Source organism: Ornithodoros turicata, unplaced genomic scaffold (genome assembly GCF_037126465.1).
Source record: "Ornithodoros turicata isolate Travis unplaced genomic scaffold, ASM3712646v1 ctg00001071.1, whole genome shotgun sequence".
In the NCBI taxonomy this organism is placed as follows: domain Eukaryota; kingdom Metazoa; phylum Arthropoda; class Arachnida; order Ixodida; family Argasidae; genus Ornithodoros; species Ornithodoros turicata.
The window spans coordinates 205913-232541 of record NW_026999459.1 but is presented as its reverse complement, the minus strand read 5'-3'; the positions used below and the strand labels follow the sequence as shown (position 1 = coordinate 232541).

At 45.3% G+C, this 26629-nt stretch overlaps 2 long non-coding RNA genes across 2 annotated transcripts; both read left to right on the top strand.

Moving 5' to 3' along the window:
- Positions 1-1017: 1017 nt before the first annotated feature.
- LOC135376393 (uncharacterized) lies at positions 1018-25718 on the top strand. Its single transcript, XR_010417674.1, has 4 exons — positions 1018-1181; positions 24520-24592; positions 25350-25397; positions 25466-25718. It is a non-coding gene; the product is annotated as an uncharacterized LOC135376393 (long non-coding RNA).
- Positions 19873-24512, top strand: LOC135376394 (uncharacterized). The gene is made up of 3 exons (XR_010417675.1): positions 19873-19937; positions 21633-21951; positions 23209-24512. It is a non-coding gene; the product is annotated as an uncharacterized LOC135376394 (long non-coding RNA).
- Positions 25719-26629: the final 911 nt, after the last annotated feature.

The following is a 26629-nucleotide window of genomic DNA, read 5'->3' as shown; positions in this document are numbered from 1 at the left end:
ACTATCTTATCTACCTGTACAGCCGGCTTTGGCAAAGTTGCGGGTTTTCTAGTTGCGTAGCAATGGTCATTTCTGGGAAGTCCTCCTACGATGATATCATGCTGTCCAATGTCACGTGGTAGAGGTGTGCCCCGTGGGCATTTTTACCGGCGGCGGCGTAGAGCACGTTGAAGGACCGGCGGCGTCAGCGGCGTCAATCGCGTGGGCTGTCAACATGGAGGAAGGAAACACAGGAGCGGCCCTTCCAACTTTTTGCCATTGAGACGGGCGTGCCAGCTTCGCACTGAATTCTGGGATGCTCCTGTCTACCATGTGACCGCTCACGTGACCCCAAGAGCATGCGCAGGCCAGCTGCCAAAGCAGACGACGGGAGTCGTGATTGTCTTGCGGTTCAGATATCTGCATTGTGATGAACGCCGCGCGTCCAGTTTTATTTGTGTGTGTTCGGAAGTTTGCTCGGTTTACCCTTCTACTGCAATACCGGTCACGGTCAGCAGGACAAGCACGTAGGACCAGAAACATCATTCGTGGCAGCGACCTTTGTGTGAAGATGTGGCCACGTTTTGTGTGTTTGTTGCTGAAGTGGTAAAGCATGCGAGTAATCAAACTGGTACAACAATGGAGGAAATCAAATGAATCTTAAGCTGTAGCACAGCGTCCGTTTGTAAGGGAACGATTCAAGATGACTCTCACAGACAAGAGTACGAAACAACCGATCCAGTACGTACTTACCAATGAAATGTTATTCCCGTGACAGAGCTGATTTCTGTTGAACGGCAGCCGCAACCGCGGTAGGAACACGTTAGCAAAACGTTGTTTCCGCAATGGTGCTCACATTTTAAGAGTAAATGTCTTTGGAAAGGCATAAAAGCACAGAAAGGAGCACGAGCAACAAAGCGTTGCTAAATCGAAACTTTAGAGAGGATCACGTGGTGGACAGGAAGTAATGGCGGTTTTGACAGGAGCGACCGCCAGAGGGGTCCCACGGAAATCTGTTCGAAACGACCGCTCCTGTGTTTCCTTCCTCCATGCCTGAGGAGGACTGCCCCTGGCTTCAGTCACTTGCGCGCTGGCTCTCGTGGAGTTAGGACGAGCGGTCGGTCGATCCGCCGTCCCCGCGTTGCTTCAGTTGAGCCTTGGCTGTCGTCGGGATCGGACGTACCATCGTCACAGGGAAAACGGTGAGTGATTTTCCATGCTCGATGTTTGCGTGTTGTTTTGCCGTGCACGTGTTAAGCCTTTTCTCGCATGTTTGCCGTAACGGATAGGCCTTATTCCCTGTACGCGCATGTTTAGACTTGTTTAGCAGTGACCCGTACCATACCAAGCTTTTTCTCTGTGTTGACGCATGTTTAGCGTTGCGAGCCTAGTATTTTGTGGTTGTCGTCTTGTGTTAGCCGCGTAGTGTTATGCGGTGACGCTGTGGTTAGGCCTAACTGGTCGCCTGAAGCCTTTTCCCCAATGGGTTGTTTTTTTTTCATGCTGTCGGATGTTTAGCAGTAGCGGTTACGCCTTTTCCCCGTCCTCTGGCATGCCTAGACTTGTTGCACAGTATTGCAATTTTACCTGCCACTACCCAGTCAACACCGACTGTTGGTGGAACGTAGAATCTACGGTGTCTAATGTTGAACAATGTAGAATGATAACGGTGAACCAATGCTGTTCCATGTACCTGGTCAATGGTTGATTGTGAACGTAATGAAAAACGTTGATTTTTCATGAGAGAATCAATTGTAGCTATACGCAGCAGATAGTTGCGTTGGTTCTACATTGTACCTTCAACATATTGTCATCCTTTACGGAAATGGAAACCCGTTGTTTCTATAGCGCGCACCCAATTGTTTCACTGTATTTTATTTTTACGTTCAATTGTGCCGTTCGCATGTAGAGTAAGGCCCGTATGACATGGTATTTAAATCACTCATGCTGCCATTACTAATAATATTTATTTTATACCCTCATAGCATTACACTTTTTTACCCATATTGTAAACGACTCATCAAGAATCGCGCGTATGCCCAATAACAAAGACAAAAAAAAAAAACATTTTACCTTTTCCACGCCATTATAATGATCGGTCCCGGAGGTTGAGGGGTATAACAAGAAATCAATTTCCCAACAAGCACGAGCCGAGCGCAACTACGTCTGCCTCATCGCCATCGACATTCTCCAACCGCCGTTTCAAATAGTCGGGGCTGACGAGTGTCGAGGCGCGCCGTCGTGGGAGTTCGGAAGGATGGAGATTCATTTTGTGGCAGGGAAAGGTCTTACACTGTTAGAAAAAAAAGGTATTAATGAGGTATAATAATGTGCTCTTATACCTCTTTTATACCTTCTGCTTCAGATATATACCTTTGGAGGGTATGGAAGAGGTACAAATTTCTTATTTATACCTCCAGCCCTTCTCAAGGGTATGAAAGAGGTATAAAGGAGGGCTAACGTACCAGATTTATACCTCATCACCAGGCGTTCATATCCAGTACCAGCAATAGATCACCAGGCTATGCCTTTCACGGATACGATGAGGCTGCTTATACCTCCTGTTTCTTTATACCTTTACTTCCACAACGTCCTGCATCACATCATCATTATTTTTTCTTGAGACGATATCAACTAACTTAAACGTATATTTAACTAAGACACACACACATCAGCACAGTACTATCTAAATCCACATGGTTAGTTTATGGCTGCATAAAATCTTCATTGCTGGAATGTTGAATCTAGATGTCCTCACCCTTAGGGTTGCGTACCAGACGAAAGCTGCTCCACAGTTTGTCAAGTCGCCACCAGTATATCAGTATATGTTGCTCTGTAAATGTCTATCTCGCGATACATCGTGATACACACTTGATGACTGCGCAGAGCGATCTTGCTCCTTGAAAATTTTCGTTAGATTTCAACTCCACATTTTTTTTATTAGATGCGGAGTGATGTGCACGAGGTTTTCGTCCTACTTCACAACCATATGCGTTTGCGTGTGTTTCGAGTACGTGTGTGTGTGTATGTCAAAAACTTTTCTTTCCTCCAAATGTTATTTTTCTAGTTCCCTCGTCTAAAAATACCTATGCCTAGGTGTAACACCATGATGGTACGCGTGCAGACCTTCACTGGGGTATAGAGCTATACCCATAAAGGTATGGCATATAGCCCTTTGTTGAGGACTATTTTTTATACCTGTAAGCGGGGTATAAAATAATACCTAAGAAGGGCTAAGTTATTGAGCAGGCGATCTATACCTCTAAAGGTATAGATTTTTCTCTTAGTGTGATATACTCCCCAACACGTGAAATACATAGCAGGCTCTCCTGACTTAAAGGGACCGAAAAGTGAAAAATAACCCCGATATTTTTGCCCACTATCGTGCACAACATCGTTGTTTGATAACGCACAGAAAGCATTACTTCACAATTTGGCATATTTTTTTACGTACAAATATTTTGAAGATTGCCGGAACATGGACGGTGCTGCCAACAAACGGCGAAAAAGAGCAACTTGGGTTTCGGGTCCAGGGCTCCCAGGGATTGGTCAACCCTTACCACGTGAGAGTTAACTTTGTAGAGAACAAAGTTGACGCACATTATCTTACAGCTAAATGCCATTTTAAAAATGACGCTCACTTCCATAGTTTCTACATTGATAAAGCATTAATAAAGCATTCAGCTACTGCGCCGCTACGAGCTACGATCCGCCGCGCAATCTGCAAGGCCGTCTGTGTGTTATCGCGTTTATTGTCTACGTCGTGGGTGGTCATGCTGGTCGCGCGAAGCAGAAAATGGAAGTGAATGACATGTCATGTGGCTGCTGTGTCACGTATTAGAGAGATATACATATGCCTGTTGTAGTTTTGGTGTTCGGGGATGCAAAAATCATCTTCGTTCACCTTCGACGACGGGCGTGTTGTAGCACAAGATTCCTCATGGCAGTCCGCGAAAACGAATGTGGTTCGAAGCACTCGGCTACAGCGGTCGTGTCGAGTGTGCTGAGCTCATTTTGCTGCCGGTGACTACGATGATGCCGTAGAAGGCGAATTGCGAAGACGTCCGAAGCAAACTGCCGTTCAGTAACCAGCGATTTTGCTTCACCGAGGTGACGAGTTCAACACAACGTCTTAGGTATGTACAGGTGTCACACATGTATAAATTATAATATAGCGACGACGTATTCTATTTAACTTATGTTGTCCTACTTGTCCCGTGCTGAACATTGTCAACATCAACAAATTTAATTTTAGGGGCCTTCCAGTGTAGAAGTGGCGCCAGAGTGGTTCGTGTGTGTGTGATCCAGACACTCTAGTTGACGTGGCAGAAATAGCTGAAAACAAGTACGCAAAGTCCACAGATGGGAGCACTAGATCTTTTATATGTCGCAGACTTTGTGATATTTTTGGAGTCTTTGGACAGGTGCAGAACATTAGTATGACGTCAACAGTAGAAGAAACCGATGAGAACTACTAGATTCTTTGAAGGGTAGAGGAATACTTCCCGTTGGGGTAGACTCAGGAACGCTAATTAATTTTCTAGAGGTGCATCCTCTACACTTGAATTCCCAGTGAAACAGCAGAAGTTAATTGTCTTTGAAGCCCCACTAGTGGAATTTTTCAAAGTGTGTCACAGCTGCAGTGAGCCATGCAAGGTTACCACATTATATTGGTCCTAAATTTGCAGAGTCCCTCTATCTCGGACACAACTGTCATTTCTCTTGATTGCTCTCCCCATCATGCTGCCTTCTGATAGATTAATGTGGTTCTCCATGCATTGCATTGGCACTGCCTTCTTCTACTCATGCTTTCAGTTTCTTGTTGTGTTGAATAAACCTTCAATGGAGAGTTTGCAGCCATCACGCTTGTCTACTGTGTTTGCCCCTCATCTATATTGAGGTGCTATATCGGTATAGCACATTAGCATGCCAACAAACTACGTGCAACCTTCATTGTACATTTCTTTTGTCTCACTTAGCACACGTGAAGAAAAGTTCTCATCTTCATCAAGATGACAGGTCATTGTTTGATCTGCAGCATTATTGTTCCTGTAATCTTTTCATCAACACAGCATACAAAAGTGCACAAATGGTAAAATACGGGGTGTTCAAAATTAAGCTTTCATGAGCGCTACGCAAACACAGCGGTGACAGGAAACCGGATGATAACTTTACGCTACTTGTGTAAGAAACAGGTGCTGCTAATTATGTAGCACCTGTTTCTTACTCAAGGAACAGAAAAAGTGGCACCAGTTTTCTTTTGTTCGCCTATTTATAAAGTGCTAGTGAAAGCTTAATTTTGAACACCCTGTATAACTTTCTTGTTAAAAGGGAAAGACAAAACTGTTTATACTGTTTATTTTGTTTCAGGTTTTACAACTCTATCAAGCATGTCAAAACATCAGAGGGCAAGAAGTCCTGCTCTGTTTTCGAAATCCCCGAAAAAAAAAAAGCCTATAGTTTGAGATGTGACAAAATGTTGCTTCTGCTCTTACATTATATTTCAATTAAATGTTACGATGCGTTTGTCGTGTACACTGAAGCCAGTTTCAATTTGCAGGGCTGTCAAAATTACTTTAGAAAAAGTACATCTCAATTACAGTAATAGATAACTTACACAATAAATTATTTATCCATTTGCAGTATTATTGCCCACACCAATGCTGCATGGTTAGCGTTGAACCCAGATTAAGGGTTGCAGTACGTGAAGTCAGCCCTGAAGTCCTTCTTTACGAATGTTAGTTGGTGATATGATAATGAATCAGTTACAAGTACTTCTTTTAGTAAAACACAGTTAATGAAGTGTTAAATCCCAATCTTGGTTCAAATATTAATTGGCATTTGGAAATCTGGTCAATAAGAAGTATATTAAAGGGTTATGAACACAGTTCAGCTGAGTGAGACTGATGAAAATTATCTTATTTACTCCTCATATATACAAGACATGAGTATAATGCCCCCAGGTTACTTAACCCTCCAGGAACAAGCTAATAATCATAATATGATGTGGCTGCAAAGAAAAAGCAATCAGAAGAACTTGCAGCAAGCAAGAAATGAAACTTTGCTGACATCAGTATATACGTACAGATGAAAGATGCTCACTATGTCTCATGTTCAATATATACATTCCTACAAGTCCGCACACTGATGGGGAAATCGTCCCTAATAGCATGCACGACGCAGGCAGGAAGAATACTTTCTATTGTAGTTTCTCAGAGCACCCCATATCCTCCTTTTAAATAGCCGACAGGTGATATGACGGAATTTCCTGTAGAAATAAGGGTTTGCCGTTCAAGTAGCGCGTAAAGACCACACGGCGCTTCGGCGTATGTTGCCATGCTCTTCAGTTTCTCGGATGTATGTAAAAGACACTTGCAGTACTTCGGTGTCCAGGCACAGTATTTCGAAGTATTCGTTAGCATTCTCTACCTCTCGGCAGCAAAAACACTGGTCCGAGGTATCCATCGGTTTGCATTTCCCACATGAACACCAGCACGACGAAAAAACAGCGCTTGTTTCGGCTTACACAAGTGTTTCTCCCTGATACATGTAAATTCCACAAACCAATCCGTGTTCACGGCACGGTGAGCTACTGGTGAGGACGAATGCAACTCCGGTAAATCTCTCGACGAGGAATCTTCTGCTGCGAAGAACACACTTTCCAGCACGCTATCGCACGAAGAAGTTGTGTGAGCGAATTGGAATTCCAGCGCACTCATGTGCAAGGACTTAGACATTCTCGACATAGAAAGTGGTCAAAAATGCTAAGGCCATTTTCGTTTTCGCTGGATTAGCGACCGGAAGAGCGCGTATTACATGCGTCCTCGACAGATGGCGCGGTGTGATGCAATTGTTGACAGACTGCTCCGTTTCCTACTAGGTCCCTGGACATGCAACCATGGAAACTTCGATTACAGAGAAACTTCAGAGATTTCAGCGGAGTTCTTTGATATTTGAACGTTTAAGGTTCTCGCTGAACAGAAAGTTTCGATGGGCTTATATTCGCTTTTCGGTCCCTTTAACCTTGGTCAATCTCGAGGGGTGCATATTCTACATGAACTAATCGCTCCGCAACCCATCAAATACGTAAAAGGCTCCCGTAACGTAACCTTGGTCGGTCTCGAAAGGTACATATTCTACATAAACTGATACACTCCCCAACAATTGAAATACAAAGCAGGCTCTCCTGACTTAACCTTGGTCAATCCCGAGGGGTGCATATTCTACATGAACTGACCCGCTCCACACACCATCAAAGACGATGTCACGTAGTAGACTTTACCAGAGGTTTTATTTTGACCACCTCAGCCTTTAGTAGCTCTATGGCGGGCTAGCCCGCCATTGTGAGGAGGTAGCCCGAGAACCTTGGCTGCTTTGATGGTTTACAACGGGGGGTTGGGGGGTGGGCGGTTATGTTTAGTAAAAGAAAGGAAAGGTTAGCCATGCAAAGAGCCAGTTTATACAACGGCTTGTAGACGTTGGTGTAGCATTTATCAGTTTAGGTAAACGCACAATATCGCGCTGACGTCGTGTAGCCTCCTAACAGTGGCGCCAAAATGAGGGATTAAAAGCACCTGTTGACCTTGAATTCAGAGAACAAAAAAAAAGAAGAAGAAAGAACGAAGGAAAGTCGGCCTCGCTACTAATTAGGCGCATCCAACACATGCATGGACGGTGCCCAGAAGAAGAACAGTCTCTGTTCGAAATATCGGCGGCTTCTGTCCTGAGGCAACTCCCTTCCTACATTCTACCGGTTCGCTGGATTTCTACCCATCTATGCATCAAACAAAGGTGGCTGTATTTGATGCAACCATGCCTTTCCACAGCAATTTTTCAGTCTTGCCACAGGGGCTCTCTCGAGCAAACGCACCAAAAATGGCCGATGCCCATTTCGAGCACCAACTATTCTTCAAAGCGAATTCCATGGAATTGTCGGACCAAATGAAGCACGTGCCAATTTAGGCATGGTCGCGGCTCTGTAATAGCGTGGTAAGGTACAAGTAACTCGTTACTATCGAGTAACGGGAACGCGTTCCTTTTGTTACTTTGGTAACGGGTAACGGTATTTAGTTCCTTTTTTTCGGTAACGTGCAGCTCCTAACCCCCCTCAAAGGTCGATTACTGGGAAAACTACTACGGCGCGCGTAATACACAGCGTTTGAGATGCAAACGTTATGCCCGCTAAGTTGTGCTTTTGCTCTTGCACGGCTCCGAAGGTCCTGTGGGAGCACATGAAAACTATGCTTTGCGACTGTGGGGTTTCTGCACTCAAAGCTATGCCGAGGGTCACGCTTGCGCATATACATCCGAGCCTGTGTGATAAAATGTGGGTGAACCTAGCCGTTCAGATCCGAAGCGACCTTAACGGCCTCACGCTGTACAAGCCTCGCCTCCCCGAAGCAAGAGTTCGTCAAGCTCATGCTCACCATTACCGAACCGTTTCCTTTCGTACGCTTTCAGATGTGCTGCATGGGATACATTTCATTACCCAGTAGTTTGACAGCTCGCGTTGGTTTCGTCATCCACCGATATGCTCTACCAAAAACTGTGTTCGAAACAGACAACAATATGCCTCATGAATACTTTTTATTTGGGATACGCACCTTTGCCTCAGCTGCAAATGGAAGACCGCCCATCACAGTACACATCGATACTAACTCACTTAATTGATACGCCGCATAATTTTTTCTGTGTAAAAAGCCGTGCGGCAGTCTAAAGTTTCTATTTGTGTGCTTCACCAGTCGTGCAAATGATGTTCGCACATTGTTTATGTATACATGTTGAAGGAAACACGATTTGTCTTTGAGAGTGCATTTGTTGCAGCTGCCGATACCGACAGCACGTGCGTATAAGACAGCTATGAGCACGCGCACGCTTCGCTTTCATTTGTTTTGTATTTTCGGTAGATTCCATCTATTTTTCTCATGCGCTGCATTCCGGAGCGCGCTCAGATGCTGTTCACATACCCTATCACGTGAGGGAGAGGGCGCCGGAAACGACAGCGCAAGCAGCCCGTGGTAGCCACCTGTCGGCAGGCCCGTCGTCCGGACCCGACTTCATCCTTCGCTCAGCACACCATTCATTCTAGCCCGCCATAGTAGCTCTCACAATAATGATCATCATATACTCTTCATCGTCTTCCTTCCTCCTCCTTCCCCTTCGTCGTCCTTCTTCACACCGGGCCCCAATGCTGTCACAGACGTAAAAGGCTCCCCTAACATAACCTTGGTCAGTCTCAACGGGTGCATATTCTACATAAACTGATACACTCCCCAACAATTGAAATACAAAGCAGGCTCTCCTGACTTAACCTTGGTCATTCCCGAGGGGTGCGTATTCTACATGAACATACCGGTCCGACACCCATCAAATACGTAAAAGGCTCCCCTGTGGGGAGCCTTTTGCAAAAGTGCTGCAAAAGTTTAAATATTTTTATTAGTGGCCAATGTATAAATAAAGCAGCTGGAAAACAAGAAGCAAGTAAAACGGTGACCTTATGTTCGCCTTGAAAGTTACGAGCGTAAGCGTTTGTCCGGTGAGCTTTTGTCTGTGTCCAGGGAGATACACGGTATGAGCGGTGCAGTCCCTTGAGAAAGTTGCCTTATTTCAGGGAAGGAATCTGACCCAAACGCATTGTGTCACCAAAATAGTTGTTCTTAGGCCAAACTCCAAAGCGCGTTGTCCTCTCCTCTAGCATTACATGATAACTCATTGCAGTTATGCTCCTACATTTGACCCGAACGTGAAAACCGTAAACTCCGAATTTAAAATTATCCCAGCATTTTGTTCCACGTTGATATGTTATCTCTCGTTGCACCACAAGGGAGACCTTTAATTTTACTCCCTACACTCTTAGAAAAAAAGGTGAAGCAGTTACACCTGTTAGAAGGTAATAGTTGTCACTATATGTTGTGCCTAAAAGGTTGCGAAGTTCTTGCTGCTACCTCACTCTCAAAACAGAACTTCCACGCGTAACACGTTTTCCCGCTTCTGATTCGGTCAGCCACGGGGGCGTACGCCTTTCTGTAGTGATTTGGATAAATGATGATTTCATTTACCACCACATTTTACACCCTTTATTAGACGCCATGTTGGCCACGGTGACAACTATAGAAGTTACCCCCTTTTCACACCCTTTTTTCTTTCTTCTCCCTGATTTGAAATGGAGAATGCATCGGAAAGTAAAACAACAGAAAACGAGCAACCGCACTTATGAGGTTACCGCGCGCATAGTTGTGCACGGCGTCGCTTCGTATTTTACACTTTGTTATCCTTGTTTCCTTCTACTTCTTCTTCTTCTCCTTGGAATACGTAGTAAGCAACACGCGTCTTTTTTTTTTTCTTCTGTCTGATATAACATGCTGTGTTTCAACCTTTTTTTTTTGTTCTAATAAATGCATCCCCTTGTACCGCTCGCGACACCGTTGTCTGAAATCTTCAGCCCTTTGGCGGAGCGCTCCCTTATCGGCGGTATCGCGCTCGAAGGAACTATACCAATGCCGACTCCGAGGGGAGGCCGCGCTCAGTCGCCACCTGTCGGTAGAGGTAACCCTCGGATACCTGGGTGTCGTCTGCTAGCAAGAGAGTGAGAGAGAGGTATAGCGGCCTCCCCTGGGAGACTGTATTGGTATAGTTCTTCGTGTGCGACACCGCCGATAGGGCACCGCTCAGCCACAGGCTGGAGATTTGAGACAACCGTGTCGCGAGCAGTACGTGTTAACTGCGTATTCAGCGAATCAATGCACCACGCAACAATTTCCACGCGCTGTATAATCTGAATCCCTGTCTCGTTCATGGCCATAACCTTGTCATCTTATTTACGGTTGATGTCGAATTTTGTTTTGTTTTTGATATCCCACGTGCACATATGGCCGTGAACGCGTGCTTGCAAAGGAAATGCCATGTACAAGGTACTTACTGGAAAGTCAATTCTCGTCGAGGACTTTTCAGAAATCTCATTGATACAGAGATTTATGAAGGACAATGGAATCATGTACACCTGTATGGAATGTCCTATAAAAGTCAGGCAGTTCCGATAGTGTACACACATCTGAAATATCCTTTCTATAAGTAGTATGGGATGGACTCTCATAGTGCACAACGCTACAAGGCTTCTGGACGCCATTAATTAGCAATTAGAGCTAATTGGGACCCCCCACATTAATCAGCATCATCCAATGAGTCATCACACTAATTGGGGAACGTCTAGCTAGTGTCCAGACCACCCTGAGCGTTGTGCACTATGAGAGTTCATAAAAAATAAAAAAATACATATAGAGAGAGAGAGTGGAGAGAAGGAGTTTAGTTGAAGATCAACGACGCCATCTTGAAGAAAGCGGCCCGGAAAGGCCGCTGACCGTCGCTGGGCGACGGAGCACAGAAGCAGGTTGCAAAGCATCGCAGCTATGACCACCAGTTCCGGACATCCTGTGACGTCAGCTGTGACGTCATCATGACATGTCTGGGCAGGTTAGGACAGCTCTGGGCATGCAAGGAGAAAAACACTCGTAATACAGAGGCTGGGAAAGCAAGAGTATGCAAACCATCAATAGCTAACAACAAAAAGAATTAGTTACACAACAAATGATCCCACTACAACAGGAGCGCAGAACCATGCGACTGCTCCATCCGAGAGGCAGGCAGAAACTGACTCGTAATGCTTTTTTGTCCTGTATAAAGCCCTGCAGCTGCACCCCCTAGCGGTTACTTTCTCAACTAATATCACAACAAAATTATTAAGAATCACGCCAGCGCTACTGCCGTTCCCAAGGCAGAAGAAGATAGAAAATGGCGGGGATGCCCGGACAACAGCAACCAGCACCCGACGTGCACTGGCACGAAAATCGCAAACAAAGCGGGAACAAAGTTGGCTAAAGCATTAGTTACACATCAAATCACCTCACCACAGCAGGAGCGCAGACCGATGCGACTGCTCTCCGTGACAGCCAGCCAGAAACTGAGCGAGCGCAGGGAGCGCACGTCTGCTTTCCGCGTCAGCCGGAGAGAAACTGACTGGGGCGCCGCTCCGCGGCCGCTACGCATACGCGCTCCTAGCGCCCTCTGGGGCGACCACCTCCGAGAGGCTAAGAGTGAAGAGCATTCCTGCGCCCCCTGCTGGCCGTTCTCATTGGTCGTGAGGCTAAGAGAGAAGAGCATTCCTGCGCCCCCTGCTGGCCGTTCTCATTGGTCGTGACGTCATCCTATTGTCTCAGGGCTACCCTGTCTTTTTCCACTAATGCTCCTTTGGTCAATCTACAATGAAGCCACAGTATGACGTCATCATGCACCTGCGTGGCTCAAGGACGCGTACGCTCTAGACAGGGGACCTATTATTTATTGAATCACTATCCCATGATTATTTCCTTTATTCTTCTATAACGATTGAATAGGAAACTATTGCAGAAGAGCACCATGCATGAAAGCTGATCGTAGGAATTCCAAAGTTTTAGTAAATGAGACTTGCAAAAGAACAAAATACCCTAACACATAACTTCATCAACGACAAATAAGAAGACTAGGCACTCAACAAATCAACACAGAGTACGGGTAACCAGGAGCGCAGAACTCAGGGCAGCACTATCGTCAAGACAACAATGTTCCTTGTCAAAAGAGAAAAAAATACTAAGCATCAACAAAGGAAAGCATGCATATCGGGGTATGTCAGGACACGTCAGGACAAATCGTACGACTGCTGGGCAACAGAGGAAAACAAACACTTGAACAGAGTGAAAAAGGCACTCACCATCATTTTTCCCGTTCACAGCATTCCCTCATTGTAAATCCGCTCGTCACAAAATCCACCTGCATCGTCGAACACCATTCACCAGTGACGAACCACACATCCGCACCCCATCAGAGACAGACAGAACCCCACCGAAGCTACGCTCTTCCACTGACGGCCAACGCCAGGAGCAGAATTTGCGTGTCGAGACCCGTCAGTGTCCAAGAGAGAAGTGAATCCTTGCGCCCCCTGCAGGCCGTTCTCACTGGTCGTGACGTCATCCTATTGTTTCAGGGCTACCCTGTTTTTTTCCACTAATGCTCCTCTAGACAAGGTCAACCTGAAACAATAGTCTCTCGGTATGACGTCATCTTGCAGGTGCCTGGCTCAAGGACGCGTACGCTCTAGACAGGGCACCTGTTATTTATTGAATCACTATCCCTAGATTATTTCCTTTATTCTACTATAATGATTGCATAGGGAACTATTGCAGAAAAACACCATAGACAAGAGGAGATTGCAACTAAACTATAATTTTAGGAGCCCATTAAAATTATACTTTCTATGGAAACTATAATTGCCCTATTACTTGGATCGTTATTAATGAAGCGCTCCAATTTTTTCTCTCTTCCCATTTCAGCCTTGTCATGCAGGGAAGCAGACTCACATCCAAAATAATTAATTTACACTGAGGGTGCCGTGCTTCAGGAGTTCCTATCCTGCGCTCAGATGCAAGCATTTCTTCACGGATACCTTTAACAGCTGACTTCCTCAACATACCGAGCTCCTAACAACATCTAACAAACAATCAGAGAAACCCTCTTCTCAGCTGTACCATGCGACTGTCTTCCTCGTAAAACCGGTGATCTGAGTAAGAGAGCAGCGAAAAATTGCGCACACTTGTGCTTGCCTTCAAAAAACTGAAGCATATGCCAATAAACCAAGAAAAAGACACTCATGTCTGGTATCTGATAGTGCCACATACACAGACGCATTGCCCTTGCGTAAAGAAAGCACAGGACAGGGATACACAAATATCCTTAGGTGAGCAGGGAAAAGGCTTAAGACCTCAGGTCACCACACATCGCCACGCGGCTAGCACAACATGACACCAACAACATACTAGCGGCGGGAAGAACTGCAACACTGCTAAACAAGACCAGTCATGCCACGATGACGTCACAAATCAGGAAAAAAAACACACGCATGCACGCACAGAGGACAACGCATTAAACACACGGAGCGCTCAGGAATAATCGTAGCGTTACCGCACATCGCTACGAAGCTCAACGTCTAACACAAGACTGCAGCAACAAGATATTAAAGGATAAAAATTGCAACACTACTGAACAAGTCCAGACATGCAACATCGCATACAAAAACTGCTCATCGGGGAAAAGGCCTAAGCCCGCGGCGGATCATCATAGAGCATACACAACTTCATTTTTCTATTTCGCGTAAACTAAACGCGGTCTGCTTGGAAAACGACGTACAAATTTTCTTAAGGAGCAGAGAAATATATCTACTCCGTGCTCAGATACCAGCATTTCTGCTAAAAAATCTGCAAAATTAAGCACTGCTTACTTCGTCAAGATATCGAACAAAATCAAACAAACAACCCCACTTCCACTGGTACAACACTATTCAGCTTTTACACAGGAGGCTTTGTTCTACATAAAAAGTAGAGAAAATAAGAAAAGAGCAGCGAAAAATTACACGCACATTTGCTTGACTTAAAAAACCTGAAGCATATGCCAATAAACCAAGAAAAAGACACTCATGTCTGGTATCTGATAGTGCCACATACACAGACGCATTGCCCTTGCGTAAAGGAATCACAGGACAGGGATACACAAATATCCTTAGGTGAGCAGGGAAAAGGCTTAAGACCTCAGGTCACCACACATCGCCACGCGGCTAGCACGACATGACACCAACAAGATACTAGCAGCGGGTAAAATTGCAACACTGCTAAACAAGCCCTAACATGCCATGATGACGTCGCAAACCAGGGAAAAAAGCACGCGCGCGCACACAGCAGCTCAGGAATGCACAAGGAGAGGTGCTTTATTGGAATTTCTCCTCCATGCTCCTATACCAGCATTTCTGCACAAATACTTATAACTGCATACAGCTTACTCCATCATCATATCGAGTAAAGTGAATACTAGAGGTGTGCGAATAGTGAAATTCTCGAATACGAATAGTAAACGAATACCTGAGGAACGTTCCTCCGAATACCGAATCGAATATCGAATATCTCGGCCCGGCAAAAATGCCTACTGCAGCCTTGACACAGAATTGTCAGGTCCAATAACCTCGCATAAACACTACAAATATGGCACTGTTGCTTGTCAAACATAAGAATGATAAATAAATAGCAGTTTCCTGGGCATATTTCTATGGGAATCGAGGGTAAAAATCAAAATACAATTGAAGATCCACTAAACTGATCAAAAATAGACAAAGGAACTCGAGTCTGTATTATCTTTAAAGAAAAGATAACGAAAGCGCACATAAAAAATATGAAATCGGCTAGGTAGCCTACCAGACGTTATGCCTTAAAGTTGGCTGCACGCAATGCGCGGAAGCATGCTGTGAAGCAAACTTGCGGTTTTGCTGGATGCACATGAAGTCCGATTTCAATTGGAAATCGCGCTAAGGACGTGCCAAACGTGGAATTTTCGCAAAATTAATCCCAATACCTGGAATTCTGTTCATTTTAGTGGGAATGCTGGCGCTTGTGCTCCGTTATTCGAAATTTTCGAATATTCGAATTTCTCGATTATCAAATTTTCGAATACGAATAGGGTTCGAATATCAACAATATTCCAACGATATCGGAAATTTCGAATATTCGTACACCTCTAGTGAATACTGACACTCATCAACATATAACAAAAAACAAACAAATCCCATTCTGATGAACTCTCCTCTGCCGAGCGGCTTTCTCCTGCTCTACCTGGGTGCTGACTCTTTCCCCCCTCACCTACATTCTGAGTAAAAGCAGTGAAAGAAGAAAAGAACCGCGAAAAATTACACGCATTTGTGTCACAGGACAGGGATACACAAATTTCCTTAAGTGAGCAGGGAAAAGGCTTAAGTCGTACCGCTCAGGAATAATCGGAGAATCACCGCTTATCGCTAGGCGGATAGCGCTTGAACAGCGCTACGAACGTGACAGATACATACTAACAAACAAACAAACAACAGCAGGACCGGCGTCGGGCACTCATAAAATCCTCATAAAAGGCACTCGTCCTATCCTACAGATTCCCCGAGTGAGCGCACTGTTTTATCACTTAAACAGCAACAGAGCTGACATCGTAGTACCCTCGCGATAAATCTTTTATTCCAGCGCCGGCAGAATGTATTCAGGAAAGGCTTCGGGTGTGTAAGGTCAGCCCAAGGCGTGTTGATAGGAGCGCGCTGCTCTGTTGGGTACCCAAGCTTGCAGGTATTGGGATTAATTTTGCGAAAATTCCACGTTTGGCACGTCCTTAGCGCGATTTCCAATTGGAATCGGACTTCATGTGCATCCAGCAAAACCGCAAGTTGGCTTCGCAGCATGCTTTCGCGCATTGCGTGCAGCCAACTTTAAGGCACAACGTCTGGTAGGCTACCTAGCCGATTTGATTTTTTTATGTGTTCTTTCGTTATTTTTTAAAAGAAAATACAGACTCGAAGAAGTGTTTGTTTGTTTGTTAGTATGTGTCTGTCACCTTCGTAGCGCTGTTCAAGCTTTATTTTCTTTGCAAAAATTCAGACTTTATGGTATTAAGCTGTTCGAGTAGAAGTGACTTTCCGTGCTCGCTTAAGATAGATTGTGTATCCCTGTCCTGTGCTTTCTTCACGCAGGGCCAATGCAAATGAGTATTTAGCATTATGCAATAATTATCTGATAGCAGAAATGGGTGTCTCTGTCACAGTTTATTAGCGTGTGCGTCGTTATTTTATTTATTTTTTTATCGCTATGCGAGCAAAAGTGCGTGTAATATTTCGCTGCTCTTTTCTTATTTTCTCTACTTTTTATGTAGAAGAAAGCCTCCTGCGTAAAAGTTGAATAGTGTTCTACCAGTGGAAATGGGGTTGTTTGTTTGATTTTGTTGGGTGTTCAATACCTTGACGAAGTAAGCAGAGCTTAATTTTGCAGGTTTTTGAGCAGAAATGCTGGTATCTGAGCACGGAGTACAAATTTCTATATTTCTCTGCTCCCTAAGAAAATTTGTACGTCGTTTTCCAAGCAGACCGCGCTTAGTTTACGCAAAATAGAAAAATGAAGTTGTGTATACTCTATGATGATCCGCCGCAGGCTTAGGCCTTTTCCCCGATCACCAGTGTTTTCGCATTCGATGTCGCATGTCTAGACTTGTTCAGTAGTGTTGCAATTTTTACCCTTCGCTAATATCTTGTTGTTGTCGTCTTGTGTTAGCCGTTGAGCTTCGTAGCGATGTGCGGTAACGCTACGATTGTTCCTGAGCGCTCTGTGTGTTTAATGCGTTGTCCTCTGTGCGTGCATGCGTGTGCTTTTTTTTCCTGATTTGTGACGTCATCGTGGCATGTCTGGACTTGTTTAGCAGTGTTGCAATTTTACCCGCTGCTAGTATGTTGTTGGTGTCATGTTGTGCTAGCCGTCGAGTTTCGTTGCGATAAGCGTTGATTCTCCGGTTATTTCTGGGCGGTTCGACTAAAGCCTTTTCCCTGCTCACTTAAGGAAATTTGTGTATCCCTGTCCTGTGCTTTCTTTACGCAAGGGTAATGCGGCTGTGTATGTGGCATTATGCAATAATTATCTGGTGGCAGAAATGGGTGTCTTTTTCTCAGTGTATTGGCGTGCGCTACGGTTTCTTGCAGTTATTGGAGCACAAATGCGTGTAATTTTTCGCGGTTCTTTTCTTCTTTCACTGCTTTTACTCAGAATGTAGATGAGGGGAAACAATCAGCATCCAGGTAGAGCAGGAGAAAGCCGCTCAGCAGAGGAGAGTTCATGAGAATGGAATTTGTTTGTTTTTTGTTATATGTTGAGTGTCAGTATTCGCTTGCCTCGATATGTTGAGGAAGTCAGCCGTTATAGGTATTTGTGCAGAAATGCTGGTATCTGAGTGTGTGGAGTAGAAATTCCTATAAAGCACCTCTCCTTGTGCATTCCTGAGCTGCTGTGTGCGCGCGCGTGCTTCTTTTTCCTGGTTTGCGATGTCATGACGGCATGTTGGGGCTTGTTTAGCAGTGTTGCAATTTTACCCGCCGCTATTATCTTGTTGTTGTTATCTTGTGTTAGTCGCGTAGCGATGTCCAGTGACTCTGCTATTATTCCTGAGGTCTTAAGCCTTTTCCCTGCTCACCTAAGGAAAGTTGTGTATCCCTGTCCTGTGCTTTCTTTGCGACAATGCGTCTGTGCATGTAGCACTATCTGATGCCAGACATGAGTGTCTTTTTCTTAGTTTATCAGCATATGCTTCAGGTTTTTTAAGTCAAGCACAAGTGTGCGCAATTTTTCGCTGCTCTCTTCCTCAAATCACCGATTTTACGCAGAAGAAAGTCGCATGGTACAGCTGAAAAGAGGGTTTCTCTGATTGTTTGTTAGATGTTGTTAGGAGCTCGGTATGTTGAGGAAGTCAGCTGTATCCGTGAAGAAATGCTTGCATCTGAGCGCAGGATAGGAATTCCTGAAGCATGGCACCCTCAGTGTAAATTAATTATTTTAGATGTGAGTCTGCTTCCCTGCATGACAACCCAAGCAGCACGCCAATATTGGTCCAATATTGGACCCATATGGGTTTCCAAGATTGCCAATATTGGCCCAATGTGGGCTGCCAATATTGGACCAATATGGGGAGTGCAACCAGGCTCCATATTGGACCAATATGGGCTGCCCATATTGGCAAGCCCATTTTGCTCCAATATTGCCAATATTTCTGTAATCACCGCTGTAATAACAGCAACGGGGAGTCTGTGTAATAATAAAGCATTATTCTGTATAATAGTCACCACTGATAATACTTTTTTCTGATTTTTACTTTTTTTATTTTTGCGGCTCTAATTGATCCACGTTTCACATGATCGCAAAAATAAATAAATAAATAAATAAAAAACACGACTTTGCCCAAAAAGAACGAAGCACTACGCTCGCGTTGCTGAAGGCCACAAGCAGTCCCACGGAACTGCCAATGCCAAAGATCCTCTCTCTCTGTATTGGCATCAGAGCGGAAAACCAGCCACACAGACTGGCTCCCTCTAACGTTTCACAAGGACTAAACTAAGGCTACGTAGATGCCAACTCTAGAGCAATATGATCTCTAGATTAATATGTGTGCTGGACGTCACCATGCAACGAACGAAGACTCGCGGAAAGCTGCGAACGTGACAACGGCACACTGTACTTGGCCACCTAAAAGTGAAGCACATACGTACCTCTATCATCTTCAAAGAGGACCGAAGATGTCTGCCACCGTCTTGCAAAGTGCACAGCTCCCAGCACAGCTCTCTCTCTACGAAGAGCGCGACGAACCCCTGCTCGAACAAGATTTAGCACTTCTGCTACACTACGGATGCGGCCACCCTGTGCTGCAATGCAGCGAGAAATCCACACCTGGTAGTTAATCTCAACTGCCAGAAGGAGGAACTGTTTCCTATCGCGATGCGGGACGGGAGGCTGAAAGAGCGTTTGAATGACAGCCCACCGAATGCGTGACACACCGAACAGGACTTCAACTTTGTGCCATAGAGTATCGGGCACAAGGCACTGATGAAACGCGTGTTCCGCAGTTTCGTGACAAGCACAGAATGGGCAGAAAGGATCCTTCAGAAGCCTTCATTGGGATCGCAATATTCTGTGAACTAAAAATTTCCAACCCGATCCGAGACTACAAAGGAGCGAACACTTTCGTGACGGTGACGGACACACGCCAGAGCAATTCACACTGCTTGCAGCTACTTGAAATCACCTAACTTTACAGAGTAGCAATCCCTTCCTATGAAACATTGTGTTTTTTACTTGACCTGCCGCAATTTCGTTATCATTACAGCACCCAGCGACATTTTAGCCCTATGAAACGTCCGTTCGGGCTGTCGCGCATGCGCATTAGTTGTAGGACGCGTGATTACGCTCAAACAACTCGCTTGCTCTGAGTCGTCTCGACCGATTGGCATTGGCATCGCGAAGGAAGATGGCGGCGGCTTTCAAGACGTGGAATGTTGAGGTGTCGAATTCTACCGAACTTTACGTTGTGAATGCCAAGTACGTTGACTGTTTCGAACAATGTGTATCATCTGCGGGAAGTTGTTGAATGTAACGATGTAGTGAATTGGGTATTTCACATGCTTCAACGTTCAATCTTGCCGTGCTGCTTGGGCATTTGTGCAACACGGCTACGTACCCTGTTCAGTCAATATGGGGTGTACGCGTGCAATATGGGGCCCATATTCCCAAGATTTTCCCAATATTGGCTCAAAGTGGGCAATATGGGGCCCATATTGCCAGGATTTTCCCCATATTGGCTGAAACTGGGCAATATGGGGCCCATATTGCACATTTTCAGCCAACATGGGGAAAATCTTGGCGAAACGGGTCCCATATTGGACCCGTATCGCCAATGACTAGCCAATATGGGTCCAATATTGTGTGCTGCTTGGGAAGGCTGAAATGGGAAGAGAGAAAAAATTGGAGCACTTCATTAATAGCGATCCAAGTAATAGGGCAATTATAGTTTCCATAGAAAGTAGAATTTTAATGGGCTCCTAAAATTATAGTTTTATAGTAGTTTTTCTAAACTGCAATGCAATAATCATTAATATAGTATACGAATGCCATCGTGTTCCCGTAAAGGCGTTCTGTCTTGTGCTTTGGCGTGCGCGAATGGAACTTTGCTCCCGGCTTTCGCGTCTTTTTGCTCGCAATGCGCGAATGGAACTTTGCCCCCCCCCCGGCTTCCGCGCCTTTTTGCTCGCAGGTGTAGCCTCAGACAACGAATGTATGAGCATAGAAAGGGTCATGTATTACATAAGCCTGGAGGTGATGTTGAGTGGTCTCACTTATTATTTTAAGGAGCAGTGGTAGTTTACTGTAATTCTAATGACCAGGATGAGCCTTTGGGGTGAAAATCGTTAATATGCACGGAGCTTTTTTTGTTGAATTTTAATGAGAGAATGAATGTCATTAAGAGTAGGACAAAGGAAATAATCTTGCGATTCAACGAATGATAGGAGTCTTTGCCGCTGTCTTTTTCTTCAGACAGGATGTGATGACGTCACGCAGTCTATAGCAATGCATTGACCGTCACTGGAAAAAAAAAAGTGTAGCAATAGAAAAATGGTGTGTATTGCCCTGGACGGATTTATGATGAGCACTGTTTTTGAATAAGAGGATTGCGTGTGCTTAGAAAGAGTTTGATGCTGGTTTCCTTCTTTGTTTCCTTCCTTCTTTTCGCTTTTTCCCCCTTATTGTCTGACAAACATGCACTGACATGCCTGGGCTTGTTCTGACATGCTTTCCTTCTACATGTAGCTTTTTTCTTTTTGTACAAGAAATATTCTTGACGATAGTGCTGCCTTGAATGGGAGTAGAGCTATTCTTAATAATTTCGCGATTCATTTAGTTCAGAGAGTAACCGCGAGGGGGACAGGTGTGTGACTTTATTCAGGAGGAACAAAGCGTCATTATTCACTTAGCTGCATGGCTCTCGGCTGGGATGGACATGTCTTGCTGAACCATCATTTTTTCCCTGTACAGTAAGACTTTGGGAATGAAATGCTACAATCGCCTCTTTTCTATGGTGCTCTTCTGCAATAGTTCCCTATGCAATCATTATAGTAGAATAAAGGAAATAATCTTGGGATAGTGATTCAGTAAATCACAGGTCCCATGTCTAGAGCGTACGCGTCCTTGAGCCACGCACCTGCATGATGACGTCATACCACAAGACCATTGTTTCAGGTTGACCTTGTCTAGAGGAGCATTAGTGGAAAAAAACAGGGTAGCCCTGAAACAATAGGATGACGTCACGACCAATGAGAATGGCCTGCAGGGGGCGCAAGGATTCACTTCTCTCTTGGACACTGACGGGTCTGGACACGCAAATTCTGCTCCTGGCGTTGACCGTCAGTGGAAGAGCGTAGCTTCTGTGGGGTTCTGTCTGCCTCTGATCGGGTGCGGATGTGTGGTTCGTCACTGGTGAATGGTGTTCGACGATGCAGGTGGATTTTGTGACGAGCGGATTTACAATGAGGGAATGCTGTGAACGGGAAAAATGATGGTGAGTGTCTTTTTCACTCTGTTCAAGTGTTTGTTTGTTTTCCTCTGTTGCCTAGCAGTCGTACAATTTGTCCTGACGTGTTCTGACATGCCCCGATATGCATGCTTTCCTGTGTTGACGTTTTGTATTTTTTTTCTTTTTTGACAAGGAACATTGTTGTCTTGACGATAGTGCTGCCCTGAGTTCTGCGCTCTTATTTAACCGTACTCTGTGTTGATTTGTTGAGTACCTAGTCCTCTTATTTGCCGTCGATGGAGTTACATGTTAGGATATTTTGTTCTTTTGCAAGTCTCATTTAGTAAGATTTTGGAATTCCTACGATCAGCTTTCATGCATGGTGCTCTTCTGCAATAGTTTCCTATGCAATCGTTATAGAACAATAAAGGAAATAATCTTGGGATAGTGATTCAATAAATAATATGTCCCCTGTCTAGAGCGTACGCGTCCTTGAGCCACGCAGCTGCATGATGACGTCATACTGTGGCTTCATTGTAGATTGACCAAAGGAGCATTAGTGGAAAAAAAACAGGGTAGCCCTGAGACAATAGGATGACGTCACGACCAATGAGAACGGCCAGCAGGGGGCGCAGGAATGCTCTTCTCTCTTAGCCTCACGACCAATGAGAATGGCCAGCAGGGGGCGCAGGAATGCTCTTAGCCTCTCGGAGGTGGTCGCCCCTGAGGGCGCTAGGAGCGCGTATGCGTAGCGGCCGCGGAGCGGCGCCCCAGTCAGTTTCCCTCCGGCTGTCGCGGAAAGCAGACGTGCGCTCCCCGCGCTCGCTCAGTTTCTGGCTGGCTGTCACGGAGAGCAGTCGCATCGGTCTGCGCTCCTACTGTGGTGAGGTGATTTGTTGTGTAACTAATGCTTTCGCCAACTTTGTTCCCGCTTTGTTTGCGATTTTCGTGCCAGTGCACGTCGGGTGCTGGTTGCTGTTGTCCGGGCATCCCCGCCATTTTCTATCTTCTTCTGCCTTGGGAACGGGAGTAGCGCTGACGTGATTCTTAATAATTTTGTTGTGAGATTAGTTGAGAAAGTAACCGCTAGGGGGTGCAGCTGTGCAGGAGAAAAAAACCATTACGAGTCAGTTCTCTGCCTGGCTGTCGGATAGAGCAGTCGCATCGTTCTGCGCTCCTGTTGTGGTGGGATCATTTGTTGTGTAACTAGTTCTAATTTCTTGTTAGCTATTGATGATTTGCATATTTACTCTTGCTTTCCCAGCCGCTGTATTACGAGTGTTTTTCTCCTTGCATGTCCAGAGCTGTCCTAACTTGCCCAGACATGCCATGATGACGTCACAGGATGTCCGGAACTGGTGTTCATAGCTGCGATGCTTTGCAACCTGCCTCCGTCGCCCAGCGACAGTCAGCGGCCGTTCCGGACCGCTTTCTTCAAGATGGCGTCGTTGATATTCAACTAAACTCCTTCTCTCCACTCTATCTCTATCTTTTTATTTTATTTTCTACGTATTTTTGTATTTTTTATCAGCTCAACTAGCCCACAACTCACACAGTGGTCTGCACACGTCCTAGATTCTCCCCAATTAGTGTAATGACTCCCTGAATTATCCTAATTACTGTGGGGGCCCCAAATTTCTCTAATTGCTCATTAATGGCGTCCAGACCACTGTGTGAGTTGTGGGCCAGTTGAGCTGATCCCATACTACTTCTATACAGGTAAACACTTCTTTGAGAGATAACCGCTCTTTATTACTGCCTGTACTGTACTAGCATGGGTCTCTGTTTGCAGTGCTTTGCGTTGGCTATTATGTGATGTAATGCAATTGAATACATCTAATCACTTCATAACCACGGCTCCTTTGGCAGTTCTAACCATACCACGTTTGTGATATGATAAGACGTCGGTCTGTTCCTCCCTCAAAATATCTCGACTCAAAGATGACTGAAAAACGAGGGCGTTTGAAAAAAAGACTCCTGTAACCGTGTATTCACACGAGCGACATCCTCACGGAATATTCTAGTGGAAGAAAAAGCGAAAACACTGCTCACAGAGCCGAATTTCCGTCCCGTGTTGAGCATTCACACGGTGCGGAATATATCGGGAGTGGCGTAGTGCGCGTTTAGCAGACGACACCATCAGCGTGCTTAGCAGACGACACCATCAGCGTGTTTGCCTGTCGTCTGCTACGGAATATCTTGTGACTGCGTAGCAGGATATTCCCCACGGTTAGCAGTGTACGTGAAGACACGACGTTGAGCACTCGCGCTCACGCGGCAGCAGAAAGCTACGACAGTTTTTGCATCTTCCGCTTCTGGGGGAATGTCGCTCGTGTGAATACACGGTAATAGTATCCATTTATCGTCAGAAAAGCGTATTTTCAGCGTCAACGTCAAAGTTTTAGAAGCCTAACCTTAAATGCTAAACTCGCAACTCATTTTTCACACGAGACAGTTCATGTTCTGAGGCTGGAACACATGTCTAGAAGGACAAACACAAACGTGTTCATCATTTCTTTAATCATTTTTCACTTTCACACGGAGGAAGCGAGGTTTCTACCGAAACTATTTCTGAGGACTTCAAACAAACGAGCTCTCTTATTCTCTTTCCAGGAAAGTTTCAACGATCTCTTCGTGGACACAATGACGCCTCTACGTTTCGCTGTTGTCTTCGTCCTCCTCTTTGGTAATACTAATATATAGGATCTAATATAGGATGTTGTGAAAGTTTGATCAAACCAAAAGTTCCACTTCGAGAGCTGCGGTAGTTTGCAACCGACAATTATTCTACCATGTCTACTATGTGGGGATGTCCTAGGATAGTACAAGAACCAGTAATTTATCCAGACCCTCTGCACCCCCCTAAAACTCCCCCAAATGTTCTGTGACGCCCCCTACATTTTCGACGTGTGTCCCCTACAGAGGGTGCCCTTAGGATTCTGGTTTAGATACATCACAGTGATGATATGTTATGATAACGTAACCATAATAATGACGCACCCCCCATTTTTTCCAACACCCCTCCACGCTTAGAATTCTGGGTAAACCACTGAAAAGAACACACGGTGTTGGAAACATTAGCGGGTCCGAACTACGGTTTTTGTCCCCGTCTTTTACCCCTAGCGGATCGCTCCAGGATAATTCAGCTTTAGTTAGGTTGAAACTTGTGGCGAGCCGACTGAAAAACACCGATATACACCCCCCCCCTATCCTTTCCTTTTTCCTTGAACATGTCCTTCGCCCTAAGACAGCAGAAAGTTTTCTACACGAAGGGTTTCCTCGTCATTCGGTAACACGTTTAGAGAGATGAGGTAGTCACGTGAGGTGCTCAGGACGCGTAACAAGCTGTCGAAAGCGCGTGACGTAACAGCTCACCTGGTGCGATCCAGGTGGCGGGGAACTTGAGAGTGCGAGAAACTAAAAAAAGTCCCTTTCTTTTTAAGGTGTATTTGTCGCTAGTGAAGCTGCACCTGAAGGACACGAGCTTGAACGTAAGTTCCTTTGGAATTATAACGATGTTACCGTATAGCCATCAATGTGAGGACGTTTCCCTTTGCAGGTCGTGATTATGACTTCGGTGTCTGCGCTTGTGTTCAGGGTAAAACATGCCCTAATAACGCCCTTTGCACAAAGTACAGCGGGTGTAACACATGCTTCCTTCTCGGTGGATGAAAAACATGGCTGACCGGCAACCCTTAACAACGAAACGATCAACTGCACGTATATGAAATAAGAGTCCCTGGCATTCTCTTTCACCAACATGATCATGGGTGGCGGGAACTTTTGGGGGCAATAAATTGTACTAAGCAGCAGACGTTGCGTTCGTTTATTTCTCTTTCGATTTTCTCTACGACTGCATTTTCATCGGATCCCGTGCGCCTGCACAACTGCACGCCGTGCAGCGATAACAACACATGCAGTCTGAAAACCTAATTTAGTGCGTAACACTCTTGCCATCCCATCGCCATCGCATTTTGCCGAACGTTCACAGAAGAGTGGAGCCTTTTTCTAGGAGTTTACGTGTACATCGAGATTGTCACGGAAAAGCTCGCGCAAATCTCGAAAAGGAACAAATCTACTGGAAAGAGGACAGTATCATATTCTGAACAACGATTATCGTGTGCGTAGTAAGGGCCAGTTCTCACTTAGCGACGCGGCGCACCCGTCGAGACTGACAGTGTTATGTAAAAAGTGCCTATTTCACAAGTTGGGTGTGGGCCGGTTCATGTACAATATGCACCCGTGAAGGCTGACAAAGGTTAGTTCAGGAGAGCCTCTACCTCACTTAACATTGGTCAGTCTCAACGGGTGCATATTCTGCATGAACTCACCCAATCCCCAACGTGTGAACTACATAAAAGGCCCTCCTGACCTAACCCTGGTCAGTCTCTACGTGTTCATATCCATACATGAACTGACCCACTCCCCAAAGTGTGAAAATTCATAAAAGGCAGTCCTTACCTGACCTTGGTCAGTCTCGACTTGTGCATGTTCTACATGAACCGACCCAGCCCCAGAGTGTGAAATACGTAAAAGGGTGTACATGCCTAAACTTGGTCAGTCTCAACGGGTGCATATCCCACGTGAAGTGACCCACTCTACAACGCAAGAAAAATAGAGAAGGCTCTCCTAACCTACCCTTGGTCAGTCTAGACGGGTGCATATTCTACGTGAACTGACCATCTCCACGACGTCTGAAATTCACAAAAGGCTCTGAAAGGCT